This window comes from Mesoplodon mirus, assembly GCF_964341445.2.
Source record: "Mesoplodon mirus genome assembly, chromosome: 3".
In the NCBI taxonomy this organism is placed as follows: Eukaryota; Metazoa; Chordata; class Mammalia; order Artiodactyla; family Ziphiidae; genus Mesoplodon; species Mesoplodon mirus.
Genome location: NC_138978.1, coordinates 194,680,994 through 194,695,775, shown reverse-complemented (window position 1 = coordinate 194,695,775; position 14,782 = coordinate 194,680,994).

Genomic DNA, 14,782 nt, shown 5'->3' with positions numbered 1-14,782 from the left:
GCAAGTTTTAAATTTTGAGTAGAGAGTTTCCTGATAGCTTTTTGGGAGATGGTATTAACTGCCTTCTCCCCCACCCCCCAGCTCAGTTAATTCAGTCTCCACGATCCCTTGTCGTGTGTACACGTGTGCTCTGCGGTGCCTTTCCCTCTTCTTTTCCCTTCCTTCCTCTTAGTTTTATTGGCACGTGTGAGAGCGGACAGGGCAGCCTCGCCTTGATTATGCATAACACAGGGAATACCTGGTGACATAGCAATGTGGAGGAAAAGGAAAGGCATAAGATGAATTTTTTTATTGTGGTGCCTCCGTTATTGACATATAAAGTTTTTGAGAGCACCTAAATGTCCTTCTCAAAATCTCCACAGATGTTTATCTACTACTTTAAATTTTTCTCTCATGGTCAAGAACCAGCATTCAAGATAAACGTCTTACTCTTCACTTTTGTTGTGTTAAAACCAAACTCACTTTAAAAATGGAGACCATTTCATATTCATGGTGTTTTGTAGTAACACCATTTAAACATTAAAGCAATGTATTTAAAATGTACAAATTACTTTTTACAACTGTAGTTTCTAACTTGAGGAATCAATTTGGAATATCAAAATACACTGATGGCATTCATTTAGTATTTTATCTAGTTTCCCCTGAAATATAAACTTAAAAAATAATTTTACTTAAGAGCTGAGCTTTCAGAGATTTGATAATTGTCCAAATTGGATACAACCCATTAGGTAAAAATTGCAATTTGTGAAATAGACGCTAGGAAGAAGTGCTCTGGTTTATATTACAGGCTTCCTGCATAAGGGACAAGCTTAATGACAAACTGTTAGAAAACCATTTGAATTTCTAAGCAAATGATGATAGATGCTTGAAACTTGTATTTTTTTAAAAAAAACCTACTACTAGAGCAATTTAAACAATTATTTCTCATCAATAACATTTATATTTAACACATGGTGACCATACACATACAGCAGCAAAAGAACATACTGCATAAAAATAAAGAAACACTGTCCTTGGGGATTGTTGTGGAGGATTAATACTGATTTTTAATCAGCAATTGTAACGTGAACTGAAGGTCTCTGGGCATTTTGATTTCAAGGTTCTGAAAGGAGTTTCAAGTTGCTTTGCTTACACTCTTCTAGTATAAGCTGTAGGTAAGTTTGTTGAAAATTACAACACTGCTATTGATTTATGTAAACACTATCTTCCTTTCAAGGTACGTATTTCACATTTTTTTCAAATCAACTTTAAAATTTATATCCAACAAAATTCAATCATTTTAAGAGTATAATTTAATGCATTTTAACAAATGTACGAAGTCATCTACCCACTACCATGCTAAGACTTAGAACATTCTATCACCCAAAGACTTGCTTTGTGCTCTTTTGCCATTATCCCCTTCTCTTGATCCTGGCTCCTGGCCATCAATAGATAGTTTTGCCTTTTCAAGAATTTCACACAAATGGAATCATACAATATTGCCTTTTATGGCTGGCTTCTTTCACTTAGCATAGAGCTACTGAGATGTCTCCATGGTGTTGCAGGTACCAATGGTTTGTTCACCCTTATTGCTGAGTATATTGCATTGTGTGGATAGGAAACAATGTATTCATCTGATCTCCTGTCCAAGCACATTTGACTATTTCAAGTTTAGGGTCTTTATGAAATGACACTGCTCTGTACATGTGAATGAGTACAAGTTACTGTGATGACACTTGTTTTCATTTCCTTGAATTAATACCTAGGGGTGGAATTTCTGGGTCACACAGTAAGTGTGTAACCATCAGAACATGGGAGTTTCAGTTGCTCCAATAATGTGGAGCAATTCATGTAGCTTCATTGGAGAAGAGTATATTCAAATCTTTGACCCATATTTGTATTGAATTGTTTCTCTGATTACTGACTTGGGAAAAGTTTTGAAAATATATTCTGGCTTTATTCCCATGCTGTGGGCAACTGAATGCTCTCAGGGCTCCAGATGCCACCAGGGAGGAGAGGGTGTGACTGCCTGCTTCTCCTCAACTACACAAAAGGCATCTCTGCTTGTTCTCTCCAGTCTGTGGATAGCGCTGACTAGATGTTGATACAAAATTCTTCATCCAGCGCTCCTACTTGATGTTCTCAGTGTAGTTTGAATCAGCACTCCTGAGACATGAAGGAGACAAGATGGCAGAGTAGAAGGGCTTGAGCTCACCTCCTCTCATGAAAACACCAAAATCACAACTGCTGAACAACCATCAACAAAAAAGACTGGAACCTACGAAAAAAAGATACTTTACATCCAAAGACAAAGAAGAAACCACAATGAGAAGACAGGAGAGGCGCTTCTGCAATATAATCAAATCCCATACCTGCTGTGTGTGTGACCCATAAACTGGAAAATAATTATATTGCAGAGGTTCTCACACAGGAGTGAGAGTTCTGAACCCCATGTCAGGCTCCCCAGCCTGGGAGTCTGGCATCAGGAGGAAGAACCCCAGAGCATTTGGCTTTGAAGGCCAGCAGGGCTTGAGTTTAGGAGCTTCACAGGACTGGAGGAAAGAGAACCTCCACTGTTGGAGGGTGCACACAAGACTTCACATGCACTGGGACCCAGCGCAAACACTGACTCCATAGGAACCTGGGCTAGACCTACATGCAGGCCTTGGAGGGTCTCCTGGGGAAGTGGGGGGCAGCTGTGGCTCACAGTGGGGGCAGGGACACTAGTGGTGGAGGCCCCAGGAAATACTCATCAGCATGAGCTCTCCTAGAGGGTGCCATTTTGGCCCTGAGAACTGGCCCCACCCAACAGCTTGCAGGTTCCAGTGCTGGGATGCCTCAGGCCAAACAACCAACAGGGTGGGAACACAGTGCCACCATCAGCAGACAGGCTGCCTAAAGTTGTACTGAGCTCACAGCTACCTCTAAACACATCCCTTGACAAGGCCCTGCTCGCCAGAGGGACCACACGCAGGTCTACCCACCAGTGGGCAATCACCAGTCCCTCCCACCAGGAAGCCTGTACAAGCCCCTGGGCCAACTTCACCCACCAGGGGGCACACACCAGATGCAAGAGGAGCTAGGATCCCGCAGCCTGTGGAAATGAGACCACAAACACAGAAAGATAAACAAAATGAGGTGGCAGAGAAATATGTTCCAGACAAAGGAACAAGATAAAATCCTAGAAGAACAACTAAATGAAGTGGAGATAGGCAATCTACCTGAAAAAGAATTCAGAGTAATGATAGTAAAGATGATCCAAGATCTCAGAAACAGAATGGAGGCACAGACTGAGAAGATACAAATAATCTTTAACAAAGACCTAGAAGATTTAAAGAACAAGCAGATGAACAATACAATAATAGAAATGAAAAAATACACTAGAAGCAAACAATAGTAGAAAAAATGAGGCAGAAGAATGAATAAGTGAGCTGGACAAAAACATGGTGAAAATCACTGCCATGGAAGAGAATAAAGAAAAAAGACTGAAAAGAAATGAGGACAGTCTCAAGACCTCTGGTACAACATTAAATGCACCAACATTTGCATTATAGTGGTCCCAGAAGGAGAAGAGAAAGGAACCGAGAAAACATCTGAAGAGATAATAGACAAAAACTTCCCTAACGTGGGAAAGGAAACACTCAGGTCCAGGAAGCTCAGAGAGTCCCATTCAGGATAAACCCAAGGAGGGACACACTGAGACACATATTAATCAACTTGACAAAAATTAAAGACAGAGAAAATATTAAAAGCAAAAAGGGAAAAGCAACAAATAACATGCAAGGGAGATCCCATATGGCTATCAGAGGATTTTTCAGCAGAAACTCTGCAGGCTAGGAGGGAGTGGAATTATATATTTAAAGTGATGAAAGGGAAAAACCTACAACCAAGAATAATTTACCCAGGAAGGCTCACATTCTGATTTCACAAAGAAATCTAGAGGACTTCCGGGGAAGATGGCAGAAAAGTAAGACGCGGAGATCACCTTCCTCCCCACAGATACACCAGAAATACATCTACACGTGGAACAACTCCTACAGAACACCTACTGAATGCTGGCAGAGGGCCTCAGACCTCCCAAAAGTCAAGAAACTCCCCACATACCTGGGTAGGGAAAAAGAAAAAAGAATAAACAGAGACAAAAGAATAGGGACGGGACCTGCACCAGTGGGAGGGAGCCGTGGAGGAGGAAAGGTTTCCACACACTAGGAAACCCCTTCGCGGGCGGAGATGGTGGATGGCGGAGGGGGAAGCTTCGGAGCCGCGGAGAAGAGCGCAGCCACAGGGGTGCGGAGGGCAAAGCAGAGAGACTCCCGTGCAGAGGATCGGTGCCGACCAGCACTCACCAGCCCGACAGGCTTGTCTGCTCACCCGCCGGAGCGGGCGGGGCTGGGAGCTGAGGCTTAGCGCAGGGCGAGGACTGGGGTTGGCGGTTGGCGGCATGAATACAGCCTGCAGGGGCTAGTGCGCCACGGCTGGCCGGGAGGGAGTCCGGGAAAAGTCTGGAGCTGCCAAAGAGGCAAGAGACTTTTTCTTCCCTCTTTGTTTCCTGCTGCGTAAGGAGAGGGGATTAAGAGCGCTGCTTAAAGGAGCTCCAGAGACGCGCGCGCGAGAGCCACGGCTAAAAGCACGGACCCCAGAGACGGGCATGGGACGCTAGGGCTGCTGCTGCCGCCACCAAAAGGCCTGTGTGTGAGCCCAGGTCACTGTCCACGCCCCCCTTCCGGGAAGCCTGTGCAGCCCGCCACTGCCGGGGTCCCGGGATCCAGGGACGGCTTCCCAGGGAGAGCGCAGGGCACGCCTCAGGCTGGTGCAACGTCACGCCGGCCTCTGCCACCACAGGCTCGCCCCGCACTCCGTGCCCCTCCCTCCCCCAGGCCTGAGTGAGCCAGAGGCCCCGAAGCGGCTGCTCCTTTAACCCTGGCCTGGCTGAGTGAAGAACAGACGCCTTCCGGTGAACTACATGCAGAGGCAGGGCCAAATCCAAAGCTGAAACCCGGGAGCTGTGAGAATAAAGGAGAGAAAGGGCAATCTCTCTCAGCAGCCTCAGAAGCAGCGGATTAAAGCTCCACAATCAACTTGACGTACCCTGAATCTGTGGAATATATGAATAGACAATGAATCATCCCAAATTGAGGAGGTGGACTTTGAGAGCAAGATTTATGATTTTTCCCCTTTTCCTCTTTTTCTGAGTGTGTATGTGTATGCTTTTGTGTGAGATTTTGTCTGTATAGCTTTGTTTCCACCATTTGTCCCAGGGTTCTATCCGTCCATTTTTTTTTCTTAATAATTATTTTTTATTTTAATAACTTTATTATATTTTATCATACTTTATTTTATTTTACTTTATCTTTTTTCTTTTTTCCCTTCTTTCCCCCCTTCCTTCCCTCCTTCCATCCTCCCTCCCTCCTTTCTTTCTTTTTTTCTTTCTACTTCTACTAATTCTTTCTTTCTACTTTTTCTCCCTTTTATTCTGAGCCGGGTGGATGAAAGGCTCTTGATGCTGCAGCCAGGAGTCAGTGCTGTGCCTCTGAGGTGGGGGAGCCAACTTCAGGACACTGGTCCACAATAGACCTCCCAGCTCCACATAATATCAAATGGCGAAAATCTCCCAGAGATCTCCAACTCAACACCAACACCCAGCTTCACTCAACGACCAGCAAGCTACACTGCTGGACACCCTATGCCAAACAACCACCAAGACAGGAACACAACCCCACCCATTAGCAGAGAGGCTGCCTAAAATCATAAGTCCACAGACACCCCAAAACAAACCACCAGACGTGGACCTGCCCACCAGAAAGACAAGATCCAGCCTCATCCACCAGAACACAGGCACTAGTCCCCTCCACCAGGAAGCCTACACAACCCACTGAAACAACCCTACCCACTGGGGGCAGACACCAAAAACAACGAGAACTATGAACCTGCAGCCTGCAAAAAGGAGACCCCAAACACAGTAACATAAGCAAAATGAGAAGACAGAAAAACACACAGCAGGTGAAGGAGCAAGATAAAAACCCACAAGACCTAACAAATGAAGAGGAAATAGGCAGTCTACCTGAAAAAGAATTCAAAATAATGATAATACAGTTGATCCAAAGTCTTGGAAATAGAATAGACAAAATGCAAGAAACAGTTAACAAGGACCTAGAAGAACTAAAGATGAAAAAAGCAATGATGAACAACACAATAAATGAAATTAAAAATACTCTAGATGGGATCAATAGCAGAATAACTGAGGAAGAAGAACGGATAAGTGACCTGGAAGATAAAATAGTGGAAATAACTACTGCAGAGCAGAATAGAGAAAAAAGAATGAAAAGAACTGAGGACAGTCTCAGAGACCTCTGGGACAACATTAAATGCACCAACATTAGAGTTATAGGGGTTCCAGAAGAAGAAGAGAAAAAGAAAGGGACTGAGAAAATATTTGAAGAGATTGTAGTTGAAAACTTCCCTGATATGGGAAACGAAATAGTTAATCAAGTCCAGGAGGCACAGAGAGTCCCATACAGAATAAATCCAAGAAGAAATATGCCAAGACACATATTAATCAAGCTATCAAAAATTAAATACAAAGAAAACATATTAAAAGCAGCAAGGGAAAAACAACAACACACAAGGGAATCCCCATAAGGTTAACAGCTGATCTTTCAACAGAAACTCTGCAAGCCAGAAGGGACTGGCAGGACATATTTAAAGTGATAAAGGAGAAAAACGTGCAACCAAGATTACTCTACCCAGCAAGGATCTCATTCAGATTTGATGGAGAAATTAAAACCTTTACAGACAAGCAAAAGCTGAGAGAGTTCAGCACCACCAAACCAGCTTTACAACAAATGTTAAAATAACTTCTCTAGGCAAGAAACACAACAGAAGGAAAACACCTACAATAACAAACAAAAAACAATTAAGAAAATGGGAATAGGAACATACATATCGATAATTACCTTAAATGTAAATGGACTAAATACTCCCACCAAAAGACACAGAGTGGCTGAATGGATACAAAAACAAGACCCATATATATGCTGTCTACAAAAGACCCACTTCAGACCTAGAGACACATACAGACTGAAAGAAAGGGGATCGAAAAAGATATTCCATGCAAATGGAAACCAAAAGAAATCTGGAGTAGCAATTCTCATATCAGACAAAATAGACTTTAAAACAAAGACTATTACAAGAGACAAAGAAGGACACTACATAATGATCAAGGGATCGATCCAAGAAGAAGATAGAACAATTGTAAATATTTATGCTCCCAACATAGGAGCACCTCAATACATAAGGAAAATACTAACAGCCATAAAAGGGGAAATCAACAGTAACACATTCATAGTAGGGGACTTTAACACCCCACTTTCACCAAAGGACAGATCATACAAAATGAAAATAAATAAGGAAACACAAGCTTTAAATGATACATTAAACAAGATGGACTTAATTGATATTTATAGGAAATCCCATCCAAAAACAAGAGAATTCACATTTTTCTCAAGTGCTCATGGAACATTCTCCAGGATAGATCATATCTTGGGTCACAAATCAAGCCTTGGTAAATTTAAGAAAATTGAAATTGTATCAAGTATCTTTTCCGACCACAACGCTATGAGACTAGATATCAATTACAGGAAAAGTTTTGTAAAAAATACAAACACATGGGGGCTTCCCTGGTAGCTCAGTGGTTGGGGGTCCGCCTGCCGATGCAGGGGACATGGGTTCGTGCCCCGGTCTAGTGAGATCCTACGTGCCGCGGAGCGGCTGGGCTGGTGGGCCATGGCCGCTGGGACTGCGCATCCGGAGTCTGTGCTCTGCAGCGGGAGAGGCCACAACGGTGGGAGGCCCAAGTGCCACAAAAAAAAAAAAAAAAAAAAAAACACATGGAGGCTAAACAATACACTACTTAATAATGAAGTGATCACTGAAGAAATCAAAGAGGAAATAAAAATATACCCAGAAACAAATGACAATGGAGACATGATGACCCAAAACCTATGGGACGCAGCAAAAGCAATTCTAAGACGGAAGTTTATATCAATAAAATCCCAACTTAAGAAACAGGAAGCACCTCAAGTAAACAACCTGACCATGCACCTAAAGCAATTAGAGAAAGAAGAACAAAAAAACCCCAAAGTTAGCAGAAGGAAAGAAATCATAAAGATCAGATCAGAAATAAATGAAAAAGAAATGAAGGAAACGATAGCAAAGATCAATAAAACTAAAAGCTGGTTCTTTGAGAAGATAAACAAACTTGATAAACCATTAGCCAGACTCATCAAGAAAAAAGGGAGAAGAGTCAAATCAATAGAATTAGAAATGAAAAAGGAGAAGTGGGCTTCCCTGGTGGCGCAGTGGTTGAGAGTCCGCCTGCTGATGCAGGGGACACGGGTTCATGTCCCGGTCTGGGAAGATCCCACATGCCGTGGAGCGGCTGGGCCTGTGAGCCATGGCCGCTGGGCCTGCGCGTCTGGAGCCTGTGCTCTGCAATGGGAGAGGCCACAACAGTGAGAGGCCCACATATCGCAAAAAAAAAAAAAAAAAAGAAAAAGAAAAAGGAGAAGTAACAACTGACACTGCAGAAATACAAAAGATCATGAGAGATTACTACAAGCAACTCTATGTCAATAAAATGGACAAACTGGAAGAAATGGACAAATTCTTAGAAATGCACAACCTGCCAAGACTGAACGAGGAAGAAACAGAAAATATGAACAGACCAATCACAAGCACTGAAATTGACACCGTGATTAAAAATCTTCCAATAAAAAAAAGCCCAGGACCAGATGGCTTCACAGGCGAATACTATCAAACATTTAGAGAAGAGCTAACACCTATCCTTCCCAAACTCTTCCAAAATATAGCAGAGGGAGGAACACTCCCAAACTCATTCTATGAGACCACCATCACCTTGATACCAAAACCAGAGAAGGATGTCACAAAGAAAGAAAACTACAGGCCAATATCACTGATGAACATAGATGCAAAAATCCTCAACAAAATACTAGCAAACAGAATCCAACAGCACATTAAAAGGATCATACACCATGATTAAGTGGGGTTTATTCTAGGAATGCAAGGATTCTTCAATATACACAAATCAATCAACGTGATACACCATATTAATAAATTGAAGGAGAAAAACTATATGATCATCTCAATAGATTCAGAGAAAGCTTTCAACAAAATTCAACACCCATTTATGATAAAAACCCTGCAGAAAGTAGGCATAGAGGGAACTTTCCTCAACATAATAAAGGCCATATATGACAAACCCACAGCCAACATCGTCCTCAATGGTGAAAAGTTGAAAGCAATTCCACTAAGGTCAGGAACAAGACAAGGTTGCCCACTCTCACAACTCTTATTCAACATAGTTTTGGAAGTTTTAGCCACAGCAATCAGAGAAGAGAAGGAAATAAAAGGAATCCAAATCAGAAAAGAAGAAGTAAAGTTGTCATTGTTTGCAGATGACATGATACTATACATAGAGAATCCTAAAGATGCTACCAGAAAACTACTAGACTAATCAATGAATTTGGTAAAGTAGCAGGATACAAAATTAATGCACAGAAATCTCTGGCATTCCTATACCCTAATGATGAAAAATCTGAAAGTGAAATCAAGAAAACACTCCCATTTACCATTGCAACAAAAAGAATAAAATATCTAGGAATAAACCTACCTAAGGAGACAAAAGACCTGTATGCAGAAAATTATAAGACACTGATGAAAGAAATTAAAGATGATACAAATACATGGAGAGGTATACCGTGTTCTTGGATTGGAAGAATCAATACTGTGAAAATGACTCTACTACCCAAAGCAATCTACAGATTCAATGCAATCCCTATCAAACTACCACTGGCATTTTTCACAGAACTAGAAAAAATTTCACAATTTGTATGGAAACACAGAAGTCCCCAAATAGCCAAAGCAATCTTGAGAATGAAAAACGGAGCTGGAAGAATCAGGCTCCCTGACTTCAGACTATACTACAAAGCTACAATAATCAAGACAGTATGGTACTGGCACAAAACCAGAAAGATAGATCAGTGGATCAGGATAGAAAGCCCAGAGATAAACCCACGCACATATGGTCAACTTATCTTTGATAAAGGAGGCAGGAATGTACAGTGGAGAAAGGACAGCCTCTTCAATAACTGGTGCTATGAAAACTGGACACGGACATGTAAAAGTATGAGATTAGATCACTCCCTAACACCATACACAAAAATAAGCTCAAAATGGATTAAAGACCTAAATGTAAGGCCAGACACTATCAAACTCTTAGAGGAAAACATAAGCAGAACACTCTATGACATAAATCACAGCAAGATCCTTTTTGACCCACCTCCTAGAGAAATGGAAATAAAAACAAAAATGAACAAATGGGACCTAATGAAACTTCAAAGCTTTTGCACAGCAAAGGAAACCATAAACAAGACCAAAAGACAGCCCTCAGATTGGGAGAAAATATTTGCAAATGAAGCAACTGACAATGGATTAATCTCCAAAATTTATAACAGCTCATGCAGCTCAATAACAAACAACCCAATCCCAAAATGGGCAGAAGACCTAAATTGACATTTCTCCAAAGAAGATATACAGACTGCCAACAAACACATGAAAGAATGCTCAACATCGTTAATCATTAGAGAAATGCAACTCAAAACTACAATGAGATATCATCTCACACCAGTCAGAATGGCCATCATCAAAAAAATCTAGAAACAATAAATGCTGGAGAGGGTGTGGAGAAAAGGGAACACTCTTGCACTGTTGGTGGGAATGTGAATTGGTACAGCCACTATGGAGAGCATTATGGAGGTTCCTTTAAAAACTACAAATAGAACTACCATATGACCCAGCAATCCCACTACTGGGCATATACCCTGAGAAAACCATAATTCAAAAAGAGTCCTGTACCAAAATGTTCATTGCAGCTCTATTTACAATAGCACGGAGATGGAAACAACCTAAGTGTCCATCATTGGATGAATGGATAAAGAAGATGTGGCACATATATACAATGGAATATTACTCAGCCATAAAAAGAAACGAAATTGAGCTATTTGTAATGAGGGAGATAGACCTAGACTCTGTCATACAGAGTGAAGTAAGTCAGAAAGAGAAAGACAAATACCATATGCTAACACATATATATGGAATTTTAAAAAAAATGTCATGGAGAACGTTGGGGTAAGACAGGAATAAAGACACAGACCTACTTGGGAATGGACTTGAGGATATGGGGAGGGGGAAGGGTAAGCTGTGGCAAAGTGAGAGAGAGGCATGGACATATATACACTACCAAACGTAAGGTAGATAGCTAGTGGGAAGCAGCAGCATAGCACAGGGAGATCAGATCAGTGCTTTGTGACCACCTGGAGGGGTGGGATAGGGAGGGTAGGAGGGAGGGAGACGCAAGAGGTAAGGGATATGGGAAAAGATGTATATGTATAACTGATTCACTTTGTTATAAAGCAGAAACTATCACACCATTGTGAAGCAATTATACCCCAATAACGTTGTAAAAAAAAAAAGAAAGAAAGAAAAAGAAAGAAAGAAAGAAATCTAAAGCTTTACAGACAAGAAAACGCTAAAAGAATTCAGCACCATCAAAGCAGCTTTACAACAAATCCTAATGAAACTTATCTAGGCAGAAAGGAAAAGAACACAACTAGAAACAAAAAAAATTACAATTGTAAAAGCTCACCAGTAAAGGCAAATATATAGGAAAGGAAGGAAATCACATACACACACACACACAGACAAACACACACAAAACCAGCAATCATGAGAAGAGGACAGCACAAATGCAGGATACTGGAAATGTAATTGAAATTAAGAGACCAGAACTTAAAACAACCTTATTTATATAAAGACTGCTACATCAAAACCTCATGGGAACCTCAAACCAAAAATCTACATTAGATACATACACAAAAAAGAAAAAGCAACCCAAACACAACACTAAACATATACATCAAATAGAAAGAGAAGAAAACAAAAGAGGAAGGGAAGAAAAAAAACTACAAAAAAAAATCCTAAACATTAACAAGATGGCAGTCAGAAGATATACATCAATAATTACCTTAAATGTAAATGGATAAAATGCTCCAACCAAAGGACAGACTGGCTGAATGGATACAAACACAAGAACCATACATTTGCTGTCTACAAGAGACCCACCTCAGATCCAGGGACACATACAGATGGAAAGTGAAGGGATGGAAATAGGTATTCCATGAAAATGGAAAACAAAAGAAAGCTGGAGTAGCAACACTCATATCAGACAAAACAGACTTTAAAGTAAAGCCTGTTAGAAGAGACAAAGGACACTATATAATGATCACAGTATTAATCCAAGAAGAAAATACAACAATCATAAATATATACAAACCCAGCATAGAAGCACCACAATATATAAAGCAAATGCTAACGGTTCTAAAAGGAGAAATTGATAATAACAGAATAATAGTGGGGGACTTTAACACCTCACTTACACCAATGGACAGATCATCCATAGAGAAAATCAATAAGGAAACACAGGTCTTAAGTGACACATTAGACCATGAGGACTTAATTGATATTTATAGGACATTCCACCTGAATGCAGCCGAATACACATTCTTCTCAAGTGCACATGGAACATTCTCCAGGATAGATCACATGTTGGCCACCAAGCAACCCTCAGTAAATTTAAAACATTGAAATTATATCAAGCAACTTTTCTAAACACAATGGTATGGGACTATAAATCAACTTCAAGAAATAAAAACGCAAAAAACTCAAACAAGAGGAGGCTAAACAATATGTTACTAAACAACCAATGGGTCACCAAAGAAATCAAAGAGGAAATCAAAAAATAACTAGAGGAAAATGACAACACAAACATGACGATCCAAAATGTATTCGAGGCAGCAAAAGCAGTTCTATGAGGGAAGTTTTCAGCAATCCAATCTTACTTCAGATAACAAGAAAAATCTCAAATAAACAACCCAAACTTACACCTAAAGCAACTAGAGAAAGAAGAACAAACAAAACCCAAAGTTAGTAGAAGGAAAGAAATCATAAACAGCAGAGCAGATATAAATGAAATAGAGATGAAGAAAACAATAAGAAAGATCAATGAGGGACTTCCCTGGTAGTCCAGCAGCTAAGACTCCACACTCCCAATGCAGAGGGCCCAGGTTCAATCCCTGGTCAGGGAACTAGACCTCACATGCTTCAACTAAGAGTTGGCATGCCACAACTAAATAAACTGCATGCTGCAACTAAAGATCCCACATGCCACAACTAAAAGATCCTGCATGCCACAATGAAGATCCCACATGGGGCAGTGAAGATCACACATGGGGCAACGAAGACTTGGTGCAAATAAAAAAAAGAAAAATCAATTTAACTAAAATCTGGTTCTTTGAAAAGATAAACAAAATTGATAATTTAAGCAGACTCATCAAGAAAAAAGAGAGAGGGCTCAAATCAATAAAACTATAAATGAAAAAGAAGTTACAACTGACACAATGGAAATACAAAGGATCATAAGAGACTATTACAAGCAACTATATGCCAATCAAATGAACAGCCTCGAAGAAATGGACAAATTCTTAGAAAGGTGCAACCTCCCAAGACTGAACCAGCAAGAAATAGAAAATATGAACAGACCAATCACAAGTACTGAAATTGAATCTGTGATTTAAAAACTTACAATAAATAAAAGTCCAGGACCAGATGGCTTTAGAGGTGAATTCTATCAAACATTAGAGACAAGTTAACACCTATCCTTCTGAAACTATCCCAAAAAACTGCAGAGGAAGGAACACTTCCAAGCTCATTCTATGAAGCCACCATCACCCTGATACCAAAACCAGACAAAGATACCACAAAAAAAGAAAATTATAGGCCAATATCACTGATGAATATAGATGCAAAAATCCTCAACAGAATACTAGCAAACCAAATCCAACAATGCATTAAAAGGATCATACACCATGATCAATTGAGATTTATCCCAAGGATGCAAGGATTCTTCAATATCCTCAAATCAATCAGTGTGATTAACATTTTAACAAACTGAAGAATAAAAACCATATGAGCATGTCAATAGACTCAGAAAAATATTTTGACAAAATTCAACAACTTTTATGATAAAAACTATCCAGAAAGTTGGCATAGAGGGAACCTACCTCAACATAAAAAAGATCATATATGAGAAACCCACAGCTAACATCATACTCAACAGCAAAAAGCTGAAAGCATTTCCTCTAAGATCAGGAACAAGACAAGGACGTCCACTCTTGCCACCCTTATTCAACATAGTTCTGGAAGTCCTAGCCATGGCAATCAGAGAAGAAAAAGAAATAAAAGGAATCCAAGATGGAAAAGAAGAAGTAAAACTGTCACTGTTTGCAGATGACATGGTACTGTATATAGAAAATCCTAACTATGCTAGCAGAAAACTACTAGACTTTCATGAATTTCGTAATTTTGCAGCATACAAAATTAATATACAGAAATCTGTTGCATTTCTATACACTAACAACAAAAGATCAGAAAGAGAAATTAAGGAAACAATCCCATTTAGCACTGCATCAAAAGAATAAAATACCTAGGAATAAACCTACCTAAGGAGGCAAAAGACTTGTACTCTGAAAACTGTAAGATGTTGATGAAAGAAATCAAATATGACACAAACAGATGGAAATATATACCATGTTCTTGGATTGGAGGATTCAATGTCATCAAAATGACTATACTACCCAAGGCAATCTACAGATTCAGTGCAATCCCTATC